The sequence below is a fragment of the Periplaneta americana genome, chromosome 9 (genome assembly GCF_040183065.1).
Source record: "Periplaneta americana isolate PAMFEO1 chromosome 9, P.americana_PAMFEO1_priV1, whole genome shotgun sequence".
Taxonomy (NCBI): domain Eukaryota; kingdom Metazoa; phylum Arthropoda; class Insecta; order Blattodea; family Blattidae; genus Periplaneta; species Periplaneta americana.
In genome coordinates, this window is record NC_091125.1 from 167,584,862 (window position 1) to 167,611,050 (window position 26,189).

General features: G+C 36.1%; 1 protein-coding gene across 1 annotated transcript in view; it reads left to right on the forward strand.

Moving 5' to 3' along the window:
* mtgo (miles to go) overlaps positions 1-26,189 on the forward strand; it is a 466,045-nt gene that overhangs the window by 341,293 nt on the left and 98,563 nt on the right. The gene's annotated exons all lie outside the window — the stretch shown is intronic.

Genomic DNA, 26,189 nt, shown 5'->3' on the forward strand with positions numbered 1-26,189 from the left:
GGAGGGAAATAAAACTTCCCTATATTGATATTTGACTTCCAGCTTTATTTTCACTCGATTTGTCGATCTGCAAGCCTCATCGCCTTACAAGGTCATGAGATGAAGCGAGGCTGCGTCACTTCAAGCATAATTTTTCTTTCGTCATTTCCGCATGCAGGACGTTTTCTTGGGAGTTCACGTTACATTTCATTTATAGTGAGATGCGTCGGCTTGTCAGTACAACGACAGACTCTAGGCTGGGAGTCCGTGGGTTCGAAACCAGACGGAAGTGTAATTGTATAGTGTAATCCCAAGACGCGTTGAGTCCATTCTTATGAAAGGACTGGCTAGTTCTTCGCCGGCCCTACAAGACACCGCATCAACAATGATTGAGTAGTTCTATCCATATTTCAGGCAATTGTGATTCTACCAGGGGCGGCTTTAGAGGCAGTGGCAGTGTGCCATGGCACCACCAATGAAAGAAACAAAACATAATATCCTAAAAAGGAGTTGTAATTGTTTATTTCTACATACTGTATGTTATTCGTATTTCATCTGAACGAGCGCGCGCACAGATCGGGACGCACTCTTGTAGCGTTTTTCCGAACGTTGGAGCCAGTTTGGTGTGGCACTGTCTGCGTCCATATAACACTGTACAAAAGGCTACTGATTCTAGTTTATATGCGTTTCTTATGGCAGACTTTGAGCCGAATTCAATTTGACTCAGTAGTTAACATTCCGCCCGCTAGAGCGCAGTAATGCAGACATTTAGCTAGATGGCAGGGTTGTTGAAGACGTTAGGTAGGAAACCATCAAGCGCAGACCTTCACGAACACACAAGTTAAAGTTCCGCGCCAAATCTTAATGTAAAGTTACCAATTCAAAACTAATGCACAGAACTTGGATTTGAATGTGTAAATGATTATCCATTTAACTATATTGAATGCAGAGATAGTCATGGTTCTTTTTAGAAAGATAAATAGTTTTTTTCATATTATGTAACACTATTTGTTAATTTTGTATAATATTTGCTTTATTTTGCGGCAAGTAAATATCGCTACACTGTTGATAGTATTGATGCTTTTGTTAACAATACATGAGATCTGTGCAGGACATGAACATGTGTTATTCAGGCCGCTGCCTTGGATTCATCAGCCTGTTTAAATAAAGTGCAAACGTATTCATTTATTATCTATGTCATTGTTCATCTCGTGTGTTTTGCTAGTAATTTTACTAGTTATAAAAGTTATTTGTATTTGACTTAACAATACTGAGAAAGTTTTGCATTATCTGTATCTGTAAATTTCGTTATTAGTTTCGGAAATGTTATTGTAACCGTCACTAAATACATTATTAACTGCATACCTGGTAAAATAGCTGGTTTAATTAATGTTTTGTTTAACATAATGTAAACGTGAGCTGCGATTATCACATTTCGCTTGGGTGATTTGCGTACAACCTATTTTTTTTTGGCACCACCACCAAAATGCCTCACCAGCCGCCACTGGATTCTACATACGTACGTTGATACTAAGTTCTGTCCACACCTGTGGAGTAACGCGAAACCAGGTGGCCCGGGTTCGAATCCCGGTCGGGGCAAGTTACCTGGTTGAGGTTTTTTCCGGGGTTTTCCCTCAACCCAATACGAGCAAATGCTGGGTAACTTTCGGTGCTGGACCCCGGACTCATTTCACTGGCATTATCACCTCCATTTCATTCAGACGCTAAATAACCTAGATGTTGATACAGCGTCGTAAAATAACCCTATATATATATATATATATATATATATATATATATATATATATATAAAGTTCTCATTCCTTAAAGCGAGTATGAGTATGTAATACTAGTTGACCTCGTCTTGTTTATTAAGAAATTAAGTTTTCCTGGTTAGATTCCTGTCGTTCGTTATTGATGCAATAATAATAAAAGGTATCCCCGTAACATGCCATGAAGGCACTTGGGGGGCACGGAGGTAGAGCCCCATGCTTTCCATGACCTCGGCACTAGAATGAGGTGGTGTGGTCGGCACCACGCTCTGACCGTCTTTTACCCCCGGGAAAGACCCGGTACTCAATTTTATAGGAGGCTGAGTGAACCTCGGGGCCGTTCTGAAAGTTTGGCAACGAGAAAAAATCCTGTCACCACCTGGGATCGAACCCCGGACCTTCCAGTCCGTAGCCAGCTGCTCTACCAACTGAGCTACCCGGCCGCCCATTGATGCAATAATAGTAATAATAATATAGTGGTGTCACTAGTAGTAGTTGTATTATTGAATAATAAACATGAGCCATGTAAATTTTACAGGCATTATATTTTATTTAAATTCAGGAATACTGCTGATAACAATTTATTTCCAACAATGCAATATCGTTTAATATAAATATCGATAAATATAATCGATACAACATTTATACAACGATAGTTTAAGCGCTTAAAGTACATTCATTATATCCATATGAATTAATATTCTTCCAAGGACAAAAGTGTTACTCATATAAAGAGCGAAAAGTCGAAAGTTCATATTGACATCGACTGGTTTACGCAGTACACATGTTTGTTTATGTTGCAGTAAGTTCATAAATATCGCATTTTATCAAAGTCCTCGTCAAGGTTGACCTGATGTCTGCTCCACTCGTCTGCATATATTGTTCTGTTTCACAATTACTGCTTTTTCATGGAGTATTCAAATCGATTTGAATGCTTTACCGTACTGAATATGATCCCCCTATTCCTGTTTTCATGAAATATTCGATGCGTATTGAAAACTATATTAATGCAGAAGCTGAAATTTTGAAAGTAGATATGTATGTTGGTTACCGAGCCAAAGCCCCCAAATTTTTAACAGATATTTAATCATTAATGAATCTATGTATATCATTTGAACTGGTAATGGAAATTACGGGAAAACGGCTGAACGAACTTTAATGAATGACCCCTCATTTTGAAGCTTGGAACCCAAAGATTTTCAGAAAAATAGTAGTTTTCAGTGAAATGTCAATTTTCCTACATAATTTTCCTATTTTCCAAAATCCATCTGTCGTCAGTTTTGAGAACTAATGGCTTTTCAGAATAAAACAAAACACACACACTACAATAAGCAATATTACATGAAGACCATGACTTGCAGAATTGCTGACATATTTAGCGCAAATCAGAGCAAATTCTGTGACATAATGACAACAATATGTCGATCTTCATTTGTGTAATTTTTTATAACGTCTTTATAATTGGTTATTAAAAACTTTCAAGACTTACTAAATAATTTACAGATCTGATTCTGTGGTGTGTAATTTTCTGAGTACAGCTATGTATTGGATATTAAAAACTACGAAACTTGAGGTGATTTGATGACATTATCACCATTAAAAGTGAAATATTATTATAGTTAATGCCATGATATGAGTATTTGTCACTGAAATACATATTAATGATAAAGCATATTGGGGTTATATAAGTAGACGGAGAGAATATCGTAAATTAGATCTTCATTTCTCTAATTTACTGAGTGACGGCTGTATAATATATACAGTATATGTTACTGAAAACTACAAAACTTACGTAAGTTAAAATTATTGTTATTAAAAATGAGATTTTTATAGTTATTAATCAAGTGGTTTGGGTCTTTTTCATATATTTAATGGAGGTGTAGTGTGGATATTTATATGCGTGATTTCTATACGTGGATGTTTATGTTGTTTGGAGAGAGCGCAATAATTACAGTTCCTAAGGAAAAACCAAGAGGCTTACAAGATTTTGTAGTCTCCCGACCATTTCAGCAAGATCTCTTAGCAGGATAAAATGATTCTACATTTCAAGGTAGTTCACGTAACATGCAGCAGCTATACCAAGATGCTATGTCTGTTGTTCGAAAGCATGGCAAATCTGACATTTTCTTAACTCTCACCTACAATCCACAATGACCTGAAATAGCTACTACTGCTTTACTCCCGCATGAAATATCCACTGATCTTCCTGACATTGTTACTTGCGTTTTCGCTTTTAAACTCAAAAACTGAAGATGGATAGGTCCAAGAAAAACTATTTGGCATAAAAACCATTCAGAGAGTATGTTTCATTATTATGGAAGCAAATAACTTTAAAATGACTGGTAGGCCTATTCTTCATTGAAAATAAATCTGAAACATTTTTATTTTAACTTCTAATGAACTTAGTTTGCAGCATTTGCTGCACAAGCCACTAGTTAGATTTAAAACATGAAGAAACAATCACCATTGGTGGTGAAAGTGTGAAATAATTTTATTTGTTTGTACTGACAATGACCAATATGTAGAATAACAAATCCTTTGTTTCTGTGCCACAAGTTTTTTTAAGTATGCCCCAACGAGTAAAACTCATGTTCAGGGGCAGATACAGATTATGTCGTGCAACATAATTCAATAAATCATAAAACTGCAGTCTGTGGAAAACGTATTACATGACAAGAATTAAAGAAAGGAAATAAATAAGAACACTAAGTTAAAATATTAAAGATTTAGGGAAACAGAAGAAGTTTGAAACCACAAAATAAACCAAACGAGAATTAAACTAAATAATCTTGCCGAAAAATTTTTTTAAACATTTCTTAAAACACCGGGAATTTTGTAAAACTTAGTATTGTAGTGGGAGTTTGTTATAAGTTATTATAATATGCTTAATTTATTTCGTACCATACGTTATTGAGCTATGCTGAGAAAAAAAGTTTTTTTTTTTTCTTTTTGTCTTGTAGAATAAGTATGTAGCTATATAATTATTAATCTAAAATATAATATTGTTATGTATTAAATTGTTAATAAATAGTAACATGAAATAATAACATGAAAATAGCAGCGCTTAATTTGACAATGATTTATTATAATAAAACGAAAGAAAATGGATATAGATATTTAACTTGAGTCAAATAATGAAAACCTAGGCTCTATTTTGAATAACTTGTAAATAATGTGAAAGCAGTTTTCTTGTAATGTCCCCAAATAAATGACATTAAATGAGAATGGATAAAAACATTATTTATACATTCAAAAGAGAAGATAAGGCAAAGATCTTGTAGGCCTTTTCAATATACCACAAATTGGGGAAATTTTGTTATAGATAGCTAAAACAGGCTCATTCCATGTTCATCAATAATCAGACCTAAAAATTTAACTGATGCAACTTTTTGTATTACAGAATCATTAAGCTTTAATTCTTTCGGAATTGATCGACGACTTTTTTTTAATTGTGAAGCTTCCGTTTTGAACATAGTAACTTAGGGACGGCGTCTGTTAATTCACTCTGCAACGATGGACAAAGAATTGTATTGTACTTTGTAATAACTTTTGGGGAGTCTAAATTGATTTTAAATATCCTAGTATTGAACAATATTGTTATTGTCTTTTAAATATGTTCTATAGAAATTATGAACAAGTGGCCAAGTAATGTTCCAAAAACGTGCCCTCCCCTATCTTAAATTCTGGCTACACCACTATGACAGTATATGAACAGTGGTTGATGAGCTGTATCGCCGCTAGATGGCAATATGTCCGCGGAGTGGCTGGCAGATGATAGTAAAATGAAACCCAATGTACAGGGACATCATTTTATTTTTACTTCAATTTTTATTGTACCTGAGTTTTTTAATGCACTTCACTCCCACCCCTTCTACTGATGAAGTTCAACCGTCCTCCACACAGATCCAAGACCGCATATACAGTCATAGTAGAATTACGGCCACAGTAAACACTACGTTCCAAAAATATGTTCGCGTTTTCCAGTGACGAAAGAGCTTTCAATATTGAATCATTTTCGGACAGGTACTGTCGTCCATTTGCCTACGTCGCATCCCGGTTTCCCCTACCAGCTTTTATTCGCCAGCTAGTGGCTGGGCTGTCTTAGCTCTTTTCTGAGAACATTAATTTCTGTTAGGAATTGGACGTCTACATAATATTATACAACTATTTAAAATAATTTAAATGGAAGGGCCTCGTTATGTAATTAACTGTCACGTGATTTCCCCCTTTTCTACGACCCTACGACAAAACCCCTTGGACGGACAGTAGATAGTATGTCTGAGTAATTTTATCTTTTCGGATCGGGCAGAAGTGAAGATTGAATTTACAGTACGTAAGGTACTCTTTTATAAAGTGGGTACAGGATTATTCCAACATGAGTTACTAGTACGAAGGACGAAACTGGTACTTGAAATTAGGTACAATAATCTATAGTGCGATAATATGCACAAAAGAACCGAAGACTGTATCGAAATAAACGTCCACCATTTAAAAAAAAATGTGTTTAAATATCCATATTATGATTATATTTAAATTTAACTTCATTCTCTATATTGTACCCTAATGTGCTGTAGACAGTATAATGTACACTGCATAATGAATACGTCCACATGGACAGCTCAGTTCGTGAGTGAAAACACTCATTGTTAATACTGTACTGTATTTTGATTAAACAAAAACCAAATGAAAATGATCGAATACAAAATCGCGATATTTCCTAGTTTACATAAATGGATGAACACTAATTTTCTTCCCTCCTATACCTAGTAAAGTGATTTGTTTGTATATTACGCCAGTATCATCGAACTCCAGTCGTGGAAGGGGTTAGCAAACGGCGTTGATCCAGAGGTATAGGCAAGTTAATATTAAAAATGTTAGTAAAAATAAAATGATGTTCCTGTATAAACAATGTGCCATTCTCAATAGAAAATCGCGATATGGCCTCGCAATTGAAGCGACTATAGATAAGCATAAAAAACTGCTAACAAGCTGTTTGAAAGATGATTAGGTTGAAATATACATAAAGTGTTCCGTTAGCCCGGTATTTGAATATAACACAGAGAACTGTGTGTTTCACTGCCACAGAAGGTCGAAGACAGAATGTTAATAACCTATTTGGTATACAGGAGTGGCTGATAACTTGTTAAGAAGCGAAGGGTCATGTCCAGCACGTGTTCAAACGGCCTTAGAAAAGGACACTCAAATTGAGATCATTAGCTATTTTTAGAATTGTTTTTTTAGCTTTACATTTCATATTAAATTTGCGTTGTTTCTTTTATACTTTCCTATACACTGTATGTACTACATTTCAAGAGGGCTTTGCATTTATGGTTTTGCATTGTTTTCGTGTAAAACAACAGGAAACATGATATTGCTAACGAAAAAGTGTTACATATCCTACGCGGGATTTGAACTGTAAATCCGGATCCACGCAACGTTAAAGTGCGTCATTGCCCGTTGAGTACCGTACAGAATGGCCGAAGAACTTCGTTATTATTTATGTGAACGAATTCATTCAGCTGTTTCAGAAAGAGTTTCGCAGGCTTGACGTTGTTAATGAAACAAATGACGAACGTAAATGGTGACTCATTGGACGAGTTTTGATCACAAAACAGTTCGAGGCATTTCGCATGTAAACTCTACGCATTACACTTGCAAATCATGAATCAGACCTTCGAATAAACAACTGCGGTCATACATTTTCTCCTAAAAGACTTTGCAAGAAGTTTATTTTTGATTATAAAGAAGTTTATTTCCGATTACGAAATTTAAAAATGTAATATGTGGTTGGTAGCACTGTTAGTGTTAATGTACAAATCAAATTGAAGTTCACAACAATGACAATGTGACCCGGCTTTCGTTTGGAAGATCGCAGTGAAGCAAAAGTGCTAAGTTTGCTATCGATTTTGCAAGTTTCTCAACGCGGACCGCATGTGGATAGTAACAGTAAGTAGTAAAGAGCGTCGCAGTGTTCTCGTAAGTACATGCTACACAGTTTGCTCCGCCTTTTAACCGCCACGCCACGCCGTGCTAGATATAATGGTTGCATAAATGTCATGTGATTTGTGTTGTGACCTGATCGAATTTCGATATGAACTTGCCGTATCCCACGCGTCAGTGCAGGGCGTGTCAGTGCTTTCCAGTTAGGCTATTGGCCTCGTACAAAACATTCTATACGACGATAATATCAAACCATTTAGTAGTTATTGAAATGTTTTTATATTAACGTTGTTACGAGAGCAGAATCTGTTCGTAAATAGCTTTGTTTCATCGTGAAAAGAATTGACATAATAACACCATTCGTAAGAAGTTTACATTAGGGATTTCATGAAATAGATATAGTATGTAGATTAAAATCTATAACCTTGAGATTATTTTTCGTTAAACCAGGTGGGAAGAAATGCATTGATAGGCCAAGAAAGGGTTAAAAGATGCAGAGAATGCTTTAATGAGGTCAGAATCAGAAGCTGGAAACAGTGTTGCCAACCCTAGAGAAAGCATAGCAATATAGTAAAATAGGGAAACTAGGCTTGATTGTGGGGAAATGGTTTTTGTATCGTGTTTTGAGATTTTCTCGCTCATAACACTCGTTCCTTGATTCAAACTGAACACCAAAGTTCTAAAAAATTTTCATTTGAAAAACTTGGCGTAATTACTCCACATTCAGAGCAAAATAGGAATGTAATTTGCTTCATTAGCAGCTGAATTTCTTTCTTGTATGTACAAAACAAAAATAGATAAATGACACTGATAAGAAATGGCAGAACAGATGCATTATAGGGGCCAATCTCCTTATTGGTTGAATGGTATGAATGTTACTATCGATATGTATTGTTGTTATAATCGATATAAAATATGTTGCCAACTTCTAAATTAACATTTAGTTTTATATTGCTTTCGTATACAGTACTTCAAAATGGAAATAACGGCATTAATAGTAAAATTTATTTTCCCTGGACCAAAAATATAATACAAACTGATTAAAATCACATCTAGTAACAATTTAAATTATTTTTTTAAAATTTGATACCATTTAATGCTTATCGAATATCGAATACTAAAAATGTTACCGAACCATTACTTCCGCTGACCTTTTTTGCGATTATGTGTGATGGGTGGCCCTATAATGCATCTGTTCTGAAATAGCGGTTATTTCACAATACTGTTATTCCTAATACAAATATGTATTATATGTATGTGAAAGCTTTTTGGGGAGAAATTGCTCAGGTAAATAAAATTACATTACTGTGACATATCCACTTCTTGTTAATCTTGTTGAGCATATTTTGATATCACCAACTCTACTGCTTCTGTGAACATTGTTTTCATATTGTTTACAGATGAGAAACCTAAGACAAGTAATAAATTAGCCAGCTCAGTAATTTCAGGTCTATTGCAAACTAGGGAAATAGTAGAATTGGATCTTTGTTACGGGTTTTGTATAAAAAATAAAGATATGAAATAAAAAAATCTGATAGCAAGTGTATTCTGTTTCTGCAAAATTTTCTTAACCTTTTTTTTTTATGTAAAACAAAACTACGAACGGGTTACATCAGCTGCTTGTCTATGCGGATGACGTGAATATGTTAGGAGAAAATCCACAAACGATTAGGGAAAACACGGGAACATTACTGGAAGCAAGTAAATCCCGAAAAGACAAAGTATATGATTATGACCCGTGACGGGAATATTGTACGAAATGGAAATATAAAAATTGGGAATTTATCTTTTGAAGAGGTGGAGAAGTTCAAATATCTAGGAGCAACAGTAACAAATATAAATGATACTCGGGAGGAAATTAAACACAGAATAAATATGGGAAATGCCTGTTATTATTCGGTTGAGAAACTTTTATCATCCAGTCTGCTGTCAAAAAATGTGGAAGTTAGAATTTATAAAACAGTTATATTACCGGTTGTTCTTTATGGTTGTGAAACTTGGACTCTCACTTTGAGAGAGGAACATAGGTTAAGGGTGTTTGAGAATAAGGTGCTTAGGAAAATATTTGGGGCTAAGAGGGATGAAGTTACAGGAGACTGGAGAAAGTTACACAACACAGAACTGCACGCATTGTATTCTTCACCTGACATAATTAGCAACATTAAATCCAGACGTTTGAAATGAGCAGGGCATGTAGCACATATGGGCGAATCCAGAAATGCATAAAGTGTTAGTTGGGAGGCCGGAGGGAAAAAGACCTTTAGGGAGGCCAAGACGTAGATGGGAAGATATTAAAATGGATTTGAGGGAGGTGGGATATGATGATAGAGACTGGATTAATCTTGCTCAGGATAGGGACCAATGGCCGCAATGAACCTCCGGGTTCCTTAAAAGCCAGTAAGTAAGTAAGTAAGTAAGTAAGTAAGTAAGTAAGTAAAACAAATCTACTGTTGAATGTATACTGTAATTAGCCTGCAGAATTAATTAATTGATTTTTTTGTTAATATATTTTGCACTTTTTAGGGAAATTTAGGCCTTTCTAGTGAGAAAACTAGTCTTCATCACATATCGTCAAGTAAAATGTACTGCCTGATAATAGTAGATTTAGCTTACATATCAGCCAGAACCTTATTCAGAGGTGTTCTGGATATCTTTTGAATGAAAATTTTAGAAATTAATCTACATTTATAAAGCGATGAAGTACAGAATTATAGTGAAACGCGCCTTGTAATTTAACTATATTCTCAAGGGTTAGTTTCGGGGAATTATGTCTATATTTTTATCTGTTGCTTTCCTTTAATTTACGTGTTAACTAACAAACAACTTTGTAGGTCTTACGTACTTGTTTGTTGTGTAACTTGCATAATCAGTAAAGATTTATAATGGGATCTGAATTGGGCCTAAACCCGTAGATGACGTAAAAATTTGCATTTGTACGCGGTTTTTCCCCGACGCTGACGAAAAGAGTGATTGTGCAGGTCGTGGGTCACAGATGTGACCCCAGCATGGCAAAGATCCCTCTATCGCGTCTCCTGGAAATATCTAATTGAATCAAAACAGGGGCAAGTAAAATATTGCACTTTCCTCTATGCAGCAGTATATCGGAATACAGTAGTGTGATGTGTGCACTGTTGTTAGTCGCAAGACTTCAGTTCGAGAGGCTCGATTATTCATGCAGTAACTTTGGAACACTTGTGCTGCATTTCCGTCAAATGAATCATCGGGAGGAACGCTCCTAATTCCTACCATAAAATAATGAGTAGTTGAACTTGCCAAGAGCGGAAACTAGTAACGACTGCATCCCTAAAAGACTGACTAACTTCATGTGTGTGAGGTGATATATATGGTGGATGTGGATTTTTATGGTATACACCTATTGTCTTTGGCCTAACATTCCATGCATATTTTATCGTTTAGGATTACTCTTGTTCTTCCTTAAGATAAGCGTTCACTACATCGAATCGCACTGCCCGTATGAATCGCACGCAATGGATATTGTAAGTGCAGTGCGTTCACTGTAACGGCTTCACCTCATCGGATTCCCCTATCAGCTGTTTAAAACATGACGTCGTACGATATTGACATTACTGAAAACAGAGGAGTTGAGGTTAGGTCTATTAATTACGTCTGTTAACGAATAAGAATTTGTAATTGCTTCATGCGTCTTAATTGAAGAGGAAGAAACGAAAGAAATATTGGTTACATAATACATATGTAAGAAACGACTTGATTACTGTAATGGGAACGCCTCAAATTATATAATTCTTCGCAGTTTTCTACAAGCGAAATAAGTTTTCCGTCTGCCGTTTTGTCGCGACACTGAACGTGGCACAACATAATAGTAACAGTCGAGCAATTAAAATTGATTTATTAAAGAAGGCCATGATCGCACGCATCGGAAAAGTTGCCCATCCGAGAAACGCGGACGGATTTGCCGAGAGGCGATGCGTCCGATACGATGTAGTGAACGCGGTTACATAACAATTACAGCAAAGATAGTCTTTTTCCGATCCGTGCGATTCGTCCGATGCGTGCGATACGATGTAGTGAACGCTTATCTTTACAGTACTAGGACTAATGAACCTGTACGGCTTCGTGCTTTCTTCTTCTCAAGAACTACATAAATCTTTTTCGGCTATTCGTTAGTTTTAGAGACCGACACAATATGAAGGAAATTTTGCCAAAATATGAAAGAAATATTTCAGTACTAAAACATCTTCGTTTTAAGCCTGTTTACATCGTTATCTATGTATGTATGTATGAATGTATGTAGATAATACCTACCCACTTCACTTTACATGATTCGGATTAAGCATATTGCAGATAGATGGCAGGACTGCCATCCTGAAAAACAATCCAAGTCCGACTCTAATAAGCCTGTGTTTTTTAATCATACAAATTTATTTCAGTGCTCTTGTATTGCAAGCCTATGCAGTTTCCTCGCTCTCCTGAAAAATTTACTTTAGGGGACTTGTGATGTTTGTCAATTCAGATCTTCAATTGTTATTCAGTAATATCAACATTGGAATGTAGGCTTTCGCGGTGGTTGTGTTCAGAAGCAAACTTGTGCGCAGAAACGTAACATTTCCAACGTGTTGGAACTGCATACAGTTCTTCAAGGCAGTTTAATATTTTATATTCATAATTTTATGATGGAATACTAAAATTCTGCTTGTGATGAAAACATAATGTGTAAAGGCCCATTCACAATGAAAATTAAACATAACCGTAACATAAACACAGAAGTTTGCGCCCAGGCTACCAAATGGGATCATTCACAATGATTCACATAAGCATTGACATAAACATTACCGTAACACGTTAACATGAAAGTTTGCAAACTCCAAACTTTCATGCTTATGCTTACGTGATTTGCAAACAGAACACAATCGTGGAGCGCTGAAGTATACGACAGAATATGAGGAAATGGCGTCGTTGTTATGTTTCCATGGTTACGGAGTATGTTTCCTGTTATGTTTATGTTCCCATCGTGAATGATGGTATGACTTCTTGATTTTACCGTAACGTTTATATTCTTAAGTTAACGCTTACGTTATGTTTAATTTTCATTGTGAATGAGCCTTAATTCTAAATTATGTAGTGTTTTCATTATTTTGTATGTCTCCTGTAAATTCTAAGCAGGGAAATTGGAATTTCAAAGAACGGGTTTGTATGTGAACGTGAGCGTATGTATTGTTTTCACTGTCAATTGTCTTATTTCCAGTACAAAATGATCATCGTTCATTTGTTCTGTTCACAATATAAAATGCACTGAATTGAAGTTCTCTGTCTCCAGACAAAGCGAACGAAGATTTTTGATGCGAGACACGCCTCGAATAGCACGTCTCCTGTTCCAGTTATCGCTGGGCTTTCAGAAATGCAGTCGTAACATCCACTTTAACGTGCAAAATATTGTGTATTGCGTTCGTCGATAAGGCTGCTGAAGCGACATTGTTTACGCTCATTTGTTCTCTTATCGAAGCCTATTCGAGCTGATGCGTGTACTAATATTATATGCTTGGCATCCTGCAGCACAAAGCGTGGGCCGTTCTTAATGTTTTATATAAGAAACCGTGCACATGTCTCTATTGTGCTCAACAGAATTCTGTATTTTGAAGGCATTATTCCACAGCTCTTACTTTTTTATGATCACAGCTACAACCAGTAAGCATTATAATTATAACTAGTGGCTTGTACAGCAAATGCTGCAAACTAAGTTCATTAGACGTTCAAATAAACATTTTTCAGATTTATTTTCAATGAAGAATACCAGACATTCTGAAGGTTATTTGCTTCTATAATAATGAAACATACCCCCTCTGAATGGTTTTTATGCCAAATACTTTTTCTTGAACCTATGCACCATCAGTTTTTTAGTTTAAAAGCGAAAACGCAAGTAAAAATGCCAGGACGATCTGTCGGTTTTTCATGTGGGAGTAGAGCAATAGCTATTTCAGGTCATTGTGGATTGTAGGTGAAATTAAAAAAAATATGTATATCAGGTTTGCTCTGCTTTCGAACAATAGACATGTCATCTTGGTATAGCTGCTGCATGTTTCGTAAACTACCTTGAAATGTAGAGAGTAAAATCATTTTATCCTGCTAAGAGGTCTTGCTGAAATAGTCGGGAGACTACAAAATCTTGTAGGCCTCTTATTTTATCAGTAAGTAATACCTTTAGGTCTTTCCTTGGGAACTGTAATTCTTGCGCTCTCTCGAGCCAATACTGAAGAGAATCACGCATATAAATATCTACACCACACCACCATTAAATATATGAAAATGACCCAACCCCACTTGATTATTAAACTATAAAAATATTTGATTTTTAATAACAATATTATTATCTGACGCAAGTTTTATAGTTTTCAGTAACATATAGGCCTACTATATACACTATATAGCCGTCACTCAGTAAATTATAGAAATCAAGATCTAATTTAAGATATTCTCTACATCTACTTATATAACCCCAAAACGTTTTACTTTCATATCATCAATATAGCATTAATATGTATAATTAATGAAAAATAGTCACATCATAGCATTAACTTTAATAATATTTCATTTCTAATGGTAATAAGTAATCAAACCACCTCAAGTTTTGTAGTTTTTAATGTCCAATACACAGCTGTACTCAGAAAATTACACACAGCAGAATCAGACCTGTAAATTATTTTTAGTAAGTCTTGAAGTTTTTAATAACCAATTATTTTGAGCTCTAAATATGTTAGCATTCTTGCAGATCATGGCCTTCGTGTAATACTATTTACTGTAGTGTGTGTTTTGTTTTATTCTGAAATGCAATTACTGACGACAGATGGATTTTAGAAAATAGGAAAATTATGTTGAAAAATTGACATTTCACTGAAAACTACTATTTTTCTGAAAAACTTTGGGTTCCAAGCTTCAAAATGAGGGGTCATTTATTATAATCCGTTCAGCCGTTTTCCCGTAATTTCCATTGCCGGTTCAAATTATATATATATAGATTTTTAGACAGCCATTGTTAAAAGTCTAAAGCACCGTCCAGATGCTACAGCTTACTTGAACGTTTTACTTGCATTCAGTTCTAAAAGTCGCTCAGTTTTACTGTCCCCACGCTCCTTCTTACTTGCAACGTTTTGCATGTGCAAGTAAAATGTCAAGTAAGCTGTTGGACCGGGCTTTACAGTACATGATGGTGTCAAAAATGGACTATAATGGGAAAGCGTGTCAAAAGTAATTACTTTTTATTCATAAGCGAACAACTTTCAATTGTTCAAAGAAAATTGACGAACGATGCAAGGTCTACATTTAACAACTTACTTAAAATGGCTTTTAAGGACCGGAAGGTTCATTGCCGCCCTCACATAAGCCCGCCATCGGTCCCTATCCTGAGTAAGATTAATCCAGTCCCTAGCATACTATCCCACCACCCTCAAATCCATTTTAATATTATCCTCCCATCTACGCCTTCGCATCTCCAAAGGTCTTTTCCCCTCACGTCTTCCAAGTAACACTTTATATGCATTTCTGGATTCACCCATACGTGCTACATGCCCTGCCCATCTCAAACGTCTGGATTTAATGCTCCTAATTATGTCAGGTGAAGAATACAATGCGTGCAGTTCTGCGTTGAGCAACATTCTCCATTTTTCTGTAATTTCATCCCTCTTAGCCCCAAATATTTTCCTAAGCACCTTATTCTCGCACAGTCTTAACCTTTGTTTTTCTCTCTAAGTGAGAGTCCAAGTTTCACAACCATACAGAACAACCGGTAATATAACTGTTTTATAAATTCTGACTTTCAGTTTTTTCCAGAGCTGACTGGATGACAAAAGCATCTCACCCGAATAATAACAGGCATTTTCCATATTTATTCTGCCTGTAATTTCCTCTCTAGTGTCATTTATATTTGTTAATGTTGCTACAAGGTATTTGAATTTTTCCACCGCTTCAAAGGATAAATTTCCAATTTTTATATTCCCATTTCGTACTATGTTCTAATTACGAGACATAATCATATACTTTCGTTTTTCGGGGTTTACTTCCATTTTTCAGGGTTCACTTCCAAACTTATCTCATTACTTGCTTCAAGTAAAATTCCCGTCTTTTTCCTATTAGTTTGTGGATTTGCTCCTAACATATTCACGTCATCGGCACAGACAAGAAGCTGATGTAACCCGTTCAATTCGAAACCCTCCCTGTTTCTCTGGACTTTTCTGGCATATTCTAGAGCGAAGTTAAAAAGTAAAGGTAATAGTGCATCTCCTTGCTTTAGCCCGCAGTGAATTGGAGTAGCTTCAGACAGAAACTAGCCTATGCGGATTCTGCTGCAAGTTTCATTGAGATACATTTTAATTAATCGAATAATTTCTTGGGAATATCAAATTCTATGAGAATATTATATAAAATTTCTCTCTTAGCCGGGTCATAGGCCTATACCATTTTGAAATCTACGAATAACTGATATACTGTGCCCTTATAACTTACTCTCATTTTTCTCCAATATCTGTCGAATACAGAAAATCTGATAAACAATTATTGATATATTACGCCTAAAACCACATTGACGATCCCCAATAATTTCATCTACATATGGGCTATTCCATCTCAAATCGACCGAAATATAGAGAAAATTGACCTTGCAATTTTTAAATACAATAAAACTTTTTTTGTACGTTGAGAACTGTGATACAATGCTTTGTGCAAAGTTTGAAGCATCAGAACTTCATAGTGTTTAAATTAAAAATATTTTAATTTATTGTATTTTCATAAAATTAGCAACTTTAAACTGTTGTGGCTCCGAAACCCTTTCACCCAATGATCAAAATCATGGTTTATTTTGATGCTGAGAAATTGAAGTTTATATTGATATATAAACAGATTTTCTTACTTTTTATGGGAATGGAGAAATTTAGATTTTTCCTCATTAAGACGCCTTTGCCAAGGAAAAAATATTTTAAAAATATATGGTTAGATTCCGCATTGAAAGTACAAATAAACACATATTTTTACTGATGGTATGTTGATAAGAAAGTATTGAACATATCAAATAAAGAAAATAAATAGTACGCGCGTGAACTAACCAGCTGACTGTGAGACGGGAGCTAGCCGAGACAAGCAAGGCCATGAGACAAACACGTGATGTGTTGTCTAGCAGCGCATGGCTGTGCTAGCTTTATCACAGGTTTTCATAAACACAGGAGTAAAATGACGCCCAAAGCTCGCTTATCTTCATCTCTCTGCCAGTGCGTGCGGTACTGCGCCGTTCACGTCTAAGCGTGTGAAAATAATCTATTTAATACTCTCGAAACTTATTTCCGTACCACTAAGCAAACAATTCCGTATCCCTCTTAATAATGCAGGGTTTTTTCTCAATATTTTTTTTTTACATTTTTACAAATAGGCAAAAAGCCTAAAAGCAAGTAAAATCAGATTATCTGTCTCTCTGTGTACAATAAAAATAAGTATTACTTCTTAACATAACCTACCAAATGTCAGCTTCAAAATGAGCTCTCGTTCTATGTTCTGCAGTAAATGGTTCCAGAGTTCTGAGCGCTGAAAGAGGCTTGTTTTTTTTTTTTTTATATAAAATACGCTAAATTTGTCGCTCAGTAATACGAAAACCGTTTGACTTTCGATAGTATATTTTTTTAAATGCACTCCCCTCAGCACCTTGTATAAGTAGAAAACAAATAAGAGTATAAAAAATGCGAGGTTTCTTACTGATCGATTTCATATGGAATAGCCCATATGAAGTTAATTTTCTTCAGAGAATATTGGACAAAATTTATAAATAAGGAAGCTAGTAAAAGCGTATTTGTTCCACTTATCTTTAATTTACCTAGATTACGTGTTTACACATAAACAGATAGATCAGGCATAGTCACAGAGCAGAGCAGACATCTTACTAAGCTGTCCAGAATTTGATAATCGTGACGAAACTTCGGGTAGTATCACATATTTGAATCAGGCCTTTGCAGACAACCCAATTGATTTAGTTGTGCGTGTGTAATTTTTGCGCCGAGTGTGAGCAGCGCTTTGTGCATGTCAGTGATGCCACCACGCCCAGATGTGATTCCCACGGCCGCCATGTCAACCGATTTGGTGACTCATGCGGTAGCGAATTCGCGACCGCAGACCGGTTGTATGTCACATGGAGCATACTGCGGTTTTCTTTGTCTTTTTGGTGTGTCGTAAATACATCTCATAGCTCGAGGTATTTGCAGCTGATTTATTTGTAATCGATTATTTATTTAATGATGCTATATAGCAGGGATGTCGAACAGCGCTCTCAAACTGTGAAACGATTAATACTGTTTCCTACTGTAGCTGAGCTGAAGCGACAGTTAGCTCGCTGTAGCAGTGTTCTGTACGCAGTGTGTTTATTAACTCTGGCGGCTGGTATGGATATGGAACGACGATTCAATAGTGAGTGGACAGATAAATATTTATTTATCTTAAAGGACGGAAAGGCACATTGCTTAATATGTAGAAAAGAAATTGGTTGGATACATTAGCCATCATAATATTGAAAGGCATTTTAATTCTACACGTCATGCTGAAGCTTATAGACTAGAAAAGTTATCGGTTTCACTCGTGAAAAGGCTGTAGAAGAATTAAAATCAAGATTGAGTTCAGAAAACCTTCCATCATCATCGGGTGTTAGTAGAATAAGCTTGGTTCGTGCTAGCTACAAAATTTGTGAAATTATTGCAACGGCTTCAAAGCTATTTACTGACGGAGAATTTGTGAAAGGCTGTCTCATAGCTGTTGCAAAAGGGATATGTCCGGAATGCGTGAATGATTTTAAATCTATATGTTTGTCTCGTAATATTGTTGCAGAGCGCGTGTCATAAATGGGAGAGAACTTTGAGGAGAGGAACAACTGATAGCAAGAAGAAACAAATTTTGATGTCACGCTAAAAGCAATTAATTCTATACATCAAAACAGATTACGTTCCTGAATTTGAAGTTTCACTGCTACAACACATACAAACAAAGTTGATATTTTAAACATGATATTAACAACATTTTATTATTAGTATTATTATTATTATTATTATTATTATTATTATTTACCTATTTCCGTCATTAACGAACAACATTCATGGAATGACCCAGTAGATAAAAAACTCATTATTATTATTATTATTATTATTATTATTATTATTATTATTATTATTATTATTATTATTATTATTATTATTATCATAATTCATCCTCATGTAGGCTACATTCTTTGTTTATCAGAGTTCGTCAAGTGCAAATCTAAACTGAGTTCCTAATCAATTGGTAAGATGTATAAAAGTTATCAAAGTACCAGCCGCCGCAGTTTCGCTTTTGTTTACAGTGAAACCTGTCTAAAGCGGCCATCTGAAGTTACCTCGTATAATGGCCGTTTTATCAGGTGGCCGCTTGATTAAGGTTGCGATTTTTATGAATCATCATGAAAGTACTGAATTTCGTTGACTTTTTAGGACTGTGCGCGTACAACAATCGTGCATATTGATGTCAGCCTCTTCCATTCTTGGCAACTAGCCTTTTCAAAACTCGCTTGCAGTACCTCAGTTTAAATGACTGAATAATACCTTGTTCAAGGGGCTGGAGGTGTGATGTATTTGGGGGAAGAAACACCAATTTCACGGATCACATTGCGATTTTGTCGTTTAATCTTGGAATTGAAATCGCATAGCCAATTCTCAAACAATGATGATGCCACCCAAGCTTTATTGTTGGCAGTCCACTTCACCCCCAGTAAGTCCATGTCAACATTTTTTAAACATCTCGGTTTCAGTGATTTCCCTATCATTAAGAGTGGTTCTTTTTCTCCTGCAGCATTACAAAAAAACAGCAGGGTTATTCTGTCTTTTGCAAACTTCCCCCTTTACACTCTTTTTTTCTTAAGAGGGCTCTGAAAAGAAAAAAACCTGTATGAAAAGAAGAAACATTCGTGAAAGCTGGTCCAAATAGAGAAAGATAGAAAGAGGAGGAAAAAAATATAAAAATTCAAATGGTTAACTACTGACCTAAAACATACTGTGACATTTTCGATAGAAAAAGTCCGTGTTTCAATCCTTTAAAAACGAGTAAGAATTTATAGCTGTGCAGGGTCGGAATGGAAAGTGACAAAAGAGTCATAAACAGTAACCAACTAACCCCAAGATATGGAGGGTGTACTGTTGTACACTTAGCTATTGTCCCCTGTCCTCTAACCATCGAAAAAATAGGTCAGACAGTATCCGTGAAAAGATTTTTTGTTGGACAGTGACTGTTTCAATCCAAATAGACCCCGGCCGCTGGCCGGCGCATGAGGTGGCCGCTAAATAGAGAGAGAATTTGTATTGACCTTATGGAAAATCCAATTGGTTCCAGAGAAAATTGGTCTTTTGGCCAGGTGGCCGTTTAAATAAAGTGACCGCAAAGGCAGGTTTCACTGTACTATCATTCGGCCGGACCGCCTGCTACCTGTGTTCAACCGTTGCACGGTAAGGGAGGAGTGAAGGCTCTGCAGTTCACAGCTCGAGAGCGCTGTTCGACATCCCTGCTATATAGTATACGCCAACTCTATTACAACGTCATAGTTTATCTGTGTTTGCAAGGCACGTACAAAACCGACGTGACATTCGTTCGTAAGAAATGGCAACGTCGTATCAATTGGAAGATATAATACATCCACATTCTATTATACAGTATATTATCGCCGCGCTCTCATGGTTAACATTCGGCAGGTCTTTGAGCGGCCTCGTGCATAACATTCGGCAGGTCTTTGAAATTTAATTGTATTATTGTTTCCAATTTCTTATGTCGCCGCTCCAATCACTCGCCTCAATTTCAATATTGCAACCAAGAAGCTGCTTCCATTATTAAATGACACCTACTTGTCTAATCCACGTGGACTAAAACCGAGGTTGCAATGTCTTGTGCTGAGGACGAACATTAAGGTATGTGATTAAAAATTATTATTAAAGAGTTATTATTAAGAGTTAAGAATATCAACGTACTCGTATATGAAATAATAATAATAATAATAATAATAATAATAATAATACTTACTTACAAATGGCTTTTAAGGAACCCGAAGGTTCATTGCCGCCCTCACATAAGCCCGCCATCGGTCCCTATCCTCTGCAAGATAATAATAATAATAATAATAATAATAATAATAATAATAGCCATTTAACAATATAACAAACTATAGTCCCGTCGCTCTAATTTCCGGCAGCCAATCGCGTTGCAGGTCGGCTACATTTAAACGTGTGCGTCTTGTGATTCACTGATTCATTTCTTAAGGCTCGTTAAATACTTAATATAATCGCCCGCCATTTTGGCTCTTTCGTTGGCTTTCGCAGAAAGCACACGAGGACGTTATTTGCCGCTCAATTATTTGCTGAATTACAGTGCGTTTGATTTATTATCATAGGAGCTATGACATGATAATGTTTAACGGTGTTGCAAATAGATTCCTCGTATGGTAGCTCGGCAACGTAAGAACAAAAATGGCGAATGATACTACCTACCTAGACTTTATAGAGCCTTCACTTTCTAAGACGTAAGCAAAGAGGCGGAGTGACGCCAGAAATAACAGCGTCGGGACTATAGTGCTCGTTCTTATCGAGGAAGTAGACGTGACAACGTGACGCTTAGAGTGAAACCTACAGAGCAACAATCGGTCGGAAAAATTATGTTTTAAAAGTACACCGCACGTTAGTGTATGATGCCGACATGTTAACCATGAGAGCGCGGCGATAATACACATGTATCAGAGCGCTCTCCCACATTGCAAAATTGTGAAAAATCTATCACTTCAAAGATCTTGTTGAGGTCCAGTTGGAGCTGAGGCGAATCTAGAATATTCAATTACACATACGTACATATTACATTATTATTTATTAGTTTAAACACAGTTTATTTACAAATTGCTTATTATTACATAAAATAATTTCTGTAGGAATTTTTTGCGTAAAGTAGGGATATTTTATAAGGGCAGTAGGGATTTTTGGTTACAGCAACTTGGCAACACTGAAGGCGAGTTCTATATCGGTCGCAGAGGCATGCGCCACGATTTATCGCGTTCCCAGGTGTAAATAACACTAATCACGCAGTGCTGTTGTTAAAAGTCCATTTGAAGGAATTCCTTTTTTATCGGAAGTGACAAAAATATACAGGACTCGATAAGGCTCGTAATCGGAGACGGAGCTTCGAGGATCGGCCTCCTTGCTAGGCAGTCCTAACATTGTTGTTTGTTGTTGTTTAGTCAGCTGTCCGAAGACAGGTCTGAACAACCCCGGGCTATAAGCTTGAAACGGTGGAACCAAAAAGGTGTACTAGTATGGCCGCCAAATTACCCATAGTTCATATCTTTTTCCGGTGTGTTAAACAGCTGTTATGTTCGTAGTATTACGATTACGACTTCTGTTTTGTGTTGTGAATATTTTGAAAGTCTAGTAAAATTAAGCGGGTGTTATTTTAATAAAAGCTAATATTCTTTTCTGTTGGTGAATATAGTGAACAGTAATAAAAGAAAGTAGAAATGAAGTGTTCAGTCCATGTAACAACCATAATACGTTTAATAAAGCTACAGTGAAATGTACATTGATATAATAATCCCCTAATTTACTCTTGTTCTCTCCACATCCATTCTAAGTCATTTACGTAAGACAAAATATAATTTTTGAAGCTTCATATGTTAGATAGAGCATAAGTGGATATATTGTGCTGTTGAGTCTAATTTTTTAATTTTATAAAGTATCGTAAGTTACTATACAGAAAAGTACAGGGTGAAGGTCGACAAATATAATTACGTAAGGTTGTTCGACAATAAAATATTATAGGCTGCAGTATTTTCAAAGAGTGTAGGCTATTATTTTTATCGTGTAGTCGCTACATGGCCTAATACTGGTAAATTACATTATTTTTAAATATAGGCTATAAAATATTTTACATTTTATATACAGTACAAAGAATATATACAGTCCTATTATAATGCTAAATTACATCTTTAATGATCAATTGTTTTATTAATAAATGTTCAGAAAAGCGTAGGCCACATTTTTATATAGGTTATGTAGTAGGCCTATCTTGTATATAGATGGACCATTATACGGCCTAACACAGTACTAAGTTGTATAGCTATACTTTATCATGTCTAAATTTACGGAAAAATGAGAAAAGTGTGCATTTGTTTTGCATAGGCTATAGCCAGTGCTTTTCTTCTGCAGAAAAAAGTGCTGGAATTCTGTGTAGAATTATAACAGACTGGGAGGTGATTACTATCCAGTGTCGTTTTTAACCCGCTTTTCGCCCAACTTTCTTGGTGTGGCAGTTCTGATGATGTTGAAATTATATAAGGAACTTCTTTTAGAGTCTCTGGATTATGATGCCGAACCTCAAAGGGAAGAGAAAAAAAACTAGGCTAATTTGTATATGAAATCTTATAGACTATAATTAAATGCACTGCACTTCATCAATATTAAATTCTAAATATATATGGGTGGATGATATGCTTACATATTTATGTCTTTCCACGTGCAAAGTTGGAACAGCATTTGATTTCAGTCTAACACTAGAGCAGGAGGAGGACCTGTCAAAACATTCTTCCAGGAAATGTTGCGAACAAATAACGCTTCTTGCCGTTGGCTGCCAATTTGGCGTATTTATACATTTTAGCCATTCATTTTTACGACTTAAATCTTTCGGAAATCTGTAAAGAGCGTAAGCCATAATGGTTAGGCCTACATACTATTATATCAATTCCATTCATTATACATAAATATAACAATATAATGCTTAGATATGAAAGGTCACGACATTTCCTGAAGATTTTGGTTTAGCTGTTACACCACAAACGCAACGACTAACCATTATTAAAATGTGAGTCAGACATTTAAATTTCGCCATGTGACATAACAGCCTGTAGCAAAATTAAATACTTGGCGGTATTTCGCGGAAAATTATGGGACAAAAGGTGTAGTTTGACGTCACATCCGTCCCATCGCTTGCAAGCATTTCCCCTTGGATCGCTCTCTCCTTTCTTTTTATCCTCTCAGGGTCTGAACCTCATAAGTGATAGCAAGAAGGTACCACTAATGAGGCAACTACGCCAGGAGATAATGATGTAGGGTGGCCAGTTCCTCTTCCCCTCCATTGCATACATCGCCTACTAGCTACATTTTACACCAGTGGTTGCCAAACACCACGAAATTGTGACGTAATGCAAATGCAACCCGCACACCACTATCGCAGGGAGAGGGATAGAGTGGGTATCTCGTCAGGTAATGCAGTGAATAACAGTGCAGAGACTGACTGTGACCAAAAAACGAAAGCGATATAATATTCTTCTACTTATTAACTATACATACTTTTTTCCATGTTAATTTTTTATCCTCCTATTAATCATTTTTGTATTATTAATAAAATAACACACATTTATTTTCTTATTTAACATAGGAAGAGCGTGTACTTTACATCAGCAGTAATTTGAAATTAGAAAAACGTATCAGGCTGGTCACGAAGTTGTAAATTACACTACATACTTCAAAAAAACCTTGACGTATTTTACTCCGATTAAGACATAGAAGCCGATATTTTTTATTGTTTATTTATTAATGAAATATTCAAATTACACTTATACGTAGAAAAAAACGTGGAAGATTTTACACCGATTAAAACATAGAAGCCGATACTGTTTATTGTTTATTTATTAATGAAATATACAAATTACACTACATACGTACAAAAAAACGTCGAAGTATTTTACCCCGATTAAGACATAGAAGCCGTTACTTTTTATTGTTCGTTTATTATTCAAGTTACAGGTAAGGGCGTGGCAGTCTTCATAACAAGAAGAATAATGACAACGTACATTGTTCTTTTATACTTCATTTAAAATTTCACAACAAATTAAGTATCTCATATTTTTGCCATCTGCACAAAATAAATACTTTTCCTCCCTTAAAATTAAGTTTTTACTTATTATCTGTTTTCGAAAAGACATCGAAACATAGTATCCTACACACTTGTAACATTACATGCGTACGTCCGCTGCTGATAAATGTCTTTACTTATATCGAAGTGATGGCTGTAAACAGAGGGTGGGGATGTCATGGTTACGCTCGAGTGGAGACAGGTGCATGTGTCGCGACACAGCTTTTGGCGATCACTGTTTTACACTAATCAGACTTCACTTGTATACAAACAATAGTGTTCTTCCTCTGAGACGTACTGCTGATAATAGATGTACATTCAGCCAGAACCTCAGTCAGAGGATATCCTAACATTAATGCATGAAATTAATCGAGTGGTGCATACTTATCACGAATTAACGAATGTGAAAGTGTGTAGCATGAGGCGCATTGCTGTTTGTGGACTGAAAGGTTGATTTCACTGGATTATGTAATACGTTATTAACCGTCTCTCAAAGGGAGTTCGCAGAAATATGGCACTTTAATGAAACCCTGCCAATTTTCAGGCTTGACGAGTATTATTGCAACACATCTAGATTATAGGTGTGGAAGATTAGCCAGTTTCACAAGAAAACGCCCCAACAGAGGGAAGGAGGTTAGTATAGGACTTTGTTAGTGAAAAAAAATCACAGCGTTTGAAAGGTTCGATCTGCTTTTGTCTTCAGCTGAAAGAATGGGGGCAAATCCACGTAACTAACCAGCAAGTGAGATATATATTTCTCTCACCCTGCTTTTATTTTGCCTGAATAGAAACTAGGTACAACCTATGAAATGTTATGTTCTTTTTCTTTTGTCAAGTTTTATTTATACATGCTTTAACATATTTGGTCATGTCATGTTTTAGAATTTGTATATGTACCCGTAGACTGTTTTTCTATTGCACGTTGTAGATTGCTTATGTTTATGTACCGTAACTGATTTTAGATTTTGATAAATGTTTATTTTTGATGATTGAGACGGTGATGAATCATGATAAGATGTAAATTTCCAATCCGGCATTTGCCTTCATGATTGAGGGAAACCCCAGTCAGATTGGTCGACCATGGGGTTTGAACCCGGGACCTCCCGAATGCGAGTCTCAAACGCTACCGCCTGAGTCAGTTCGCTCGGTAGTAATGTTTTACTTACTTACTGGCTTTTAAGGAACCCGAAGGTTCATTGCCGCCCTCACGTAAGCCCGCCATCGGTCCCAATCCTGTGCAAGATTAATCCAGTCCCTATCATCATATCCCACCTCCCTCAAATCCATTTTAATATTATCCTCCCATCTACGTCTCGGCCTCCCCAAAGGTCTTTTTCCCTCCGGTCTCCCAACTAACACTATATGCATTCCTGGATTCGCCCATACGTGCTGCATGCCCTGCCCATCTCAAACGTCTGGATTTAATGTTCCTAATTATGTCAGGTGAAGAATACAATGCGTGCAGTTCTGCGTTGTGTAACTTTCTCCATTCTCCTGTAACTTCATCCCTCTTAGCCCCAGATATTTTCCTAAGCACCTTATTCTCAAATACCCTTAACCTATGTTCCTCTCTCAGAGTAAGAGTCC